Source organism: Bos indicus x Bos taurus, chromosome 19, assembly GCF_003369695.1.
Source record: "Bos indicus x Bos taurus breed Angus x Brahman F1 hybrid chromosome 19, Bos_hybrid_MaternalHap_v2.0, whole genome shotgun sequence".
NCBI lineage: Eukaryota > Metazoa > Chordata > Mammalia > Artiodactyla > Bovidae > Bos > Bos indicus x Bos taurus.
In genome coordinates this window covers 678,963-681,603 of record NC_040094.1, presented here as the reverse complement: position 1 = coordinate 681,603, position 2,641 = coordinate 678,963, and the positions used below count along the sequence as shown (strand labels likewise).

Genomic DNA, 2,641 nt, shown 5'->3' with positions numbered 1-2,641 from the left:
TCTCTCTACGGGATTTTAAAGGCAAGAGATGCAGTGGGTTGCCATTTACTTTTACAGGGAATCTTCCTAACTCAGGGATTGAAACTGCCTCTCCCCTATCTCTTGCATTGGTAGGCAGATTCTTTCCCACTGAACCACCTGGGAAGCCCTGCAACTACTATGTGTAAGACCTGTTGATTCACATTAGGTTTTGGGTCATCTCTCATGATTAAATGAGCACAGATGGTCTCCAATCTGTGTGTTCATATAGTTCCTCATATCTCCAACTATAAACATATGGTAGGAGAGAATTTGAGTTAACTTTAAGAGATCAGACATATTTTTGCCTATATCAAAAGAAAACAACAACAACAACAACAAAAAAAAAACTTCACAACTCACAGCTGAATAGAATTTGACATTTGTTACATGGAAAGGATAATGAATTCAAGATTGAGCTAATATGGTTTTTTTTTCAGGTAATGTAATTAACTATGCTATACATGGAGAATAGGAACAACGTGACAGAGTTTGTTCTACTGGGACTCACACAGAATCCAAAGATGCAGAAAATAATATTTTCTGTGTTTCTGGCCATGTACATTGTCTCTATGGTAGGGAATGTGTTCATCTTCGTCACCATCACAGCCAGCCCATTATTGGGGTGCCCAATGTACTTTTTCCTGGCTCATCTCTCTTTTATTGATGCTTGTTATTCCTCTGTAAATAACCATAAATTGATTGTAGATTCACTCCATGAAACAAAAAACAGCCCTTTCAATGAATGCATGACTCAGATCTTTGGGGAACACTTATTTGGAGCTGCTGATGTCATCCTGCTCACTGTGATGGCCTATGACTGCTATGTGGCCATCTGAAAGCCCTTGTAGTACACAAGCATCATGAACTGGAGGGTGTGTTGGCTGCTAATCAGAGTGGTATGGGTCGGAGGCTTTCTTCATGCAACCATTCAGATTCTTTCATCTTCCATTTACCTTTCTGTGGCCCTAATGTCATAGATCACTGTATGTGTGATCTCAAGCCTTTGCTTGATCTTGTATGCATTGATACCCACATTCTAGAACTCGTTGTTGCTGCCAACAGTGATTTTCTCTGTCTGTTAAACTTCCTCCTCTTGATGGGCTCCTATATGGTCATTCTGTGCTAAGGAACCACGGTTTGGAGACAAGGCACAAGGCCCTCTCCACTTGTGTCTCCCACATCACAGTGGTCATCATACTCCTTGTGCCCTGCATTTTTGTGTACCTGAGACCAGCAGCTACTTTTCCTATTGATAAAGCAGTTACTGTGTTTTACCCTATGATAACTACCATGTTAAATCCCTTAATCCATACCTTGAGAAATGCACAGATGAAAAATGCCATTAGAAATTTGTGTAACAGAAAAGCTATTTCAGGTGATAAAAAAGTGGTACACAGAGATAAGCATTGATTCTCCTGGTGAAAAGTTCAAAAGGACATTGCTGATGCTTTCAGCAAGACTATCTATGAGATAAGATGAAGGTAAAATAAATAGCCACCACAAATCATAGATCCTGCAAGAGGCAGAATAAATGAGTGCAAGAAAAGTCAGGAAAAACTTAGCAGACCACTTTTTCATGTTTGGAACATTCTACCAAGTTGAATCTTAGTTTTTCTAGTTTAATCAGTGTATATGACTTAGTAAACTTCTAATAAAGCAAAATAAACTAAAAAAGCACTGATATTGAGCAGTAATCTCTGTAAAAATCCAATGAAGTGGACATTGCTACTATCCTCATTTTACAGGTGGGGAAGCAAGCAGAAAGTTCCAAAAGATAAATACTGAAGAATGATTAACCTGTATCTAGCTGATACCTCAGACCATGTTCTTAGCTGCCAAGATTTGTTGCCAGACAATGATGACAGATAGGAAATGGAATTATACTACTTCCATTTACTGAAACAGGAACTCTGCTGAAACACACACACACACACACACACACACACATAATTTTATATATGGTATGTAATACTGTGGTTTGTAACTACCTTAAGGGTTTAAAGTAATGGGCCATTTAACCTCAAAGGGATATGTAAGTTATGTTACACTGTATTTCCAAATTTTCTTTGGAAAAAAAAAATTGTTTTAAGAATCATTTTGTTTTGCTTATGTCATGATCTTATCCTGATTATCCATCAAAAAATACGATGATTCAAGTAAAAGAATAGCTTAATGTCAGGCAGATTTTTTTAAAATTAAATCAACTAAAAGTCAAACTGTCTATAATACTTACCTGCACAATAAACTGTGGAAAATTCTGAAAGAGATGGGAATACCAGACCACCTGACCTACCTCTTGAGAAACCTATATGCAGGTCAGGAAGCAACATTTAGAACTGGACGTGGGACAACAGACTGGTTCCAAATAGTAAAAGAAGTGTGTCAAGGCTGTATATTGTCACCCTGCTTATTTAACTTATATGCATAGTACATCATGAGAAATGCTGGGCTGGATGAAGGCCAAGCTGGAATCAAGATTGCTGGGAGAAATATCAATAACCTAAGATATGCAGATGACACCACCCATATGGCAGAAAACAAAGAGGAACAAAAGAACCTCTTGGTTAAATTAGAAGAGGAGAATGAAAAAGTTGACTTAAAACTCAAAATCCAAAAAACA

The 2,641-nt window shown here is 37.7% G+C and overlaps 1 pseudogene; it reads left to right on the top strand.

The window, feature by feature from the left end:
• Positions 1 to 482: 482 nt before the first annotated feature.
• Positions 483 to 1,431, top strand: LOC113877381 (annotated as a pseudogene).
• Positions 1,432 to 2,641: the final 1,210 nt, after the last annotated feature.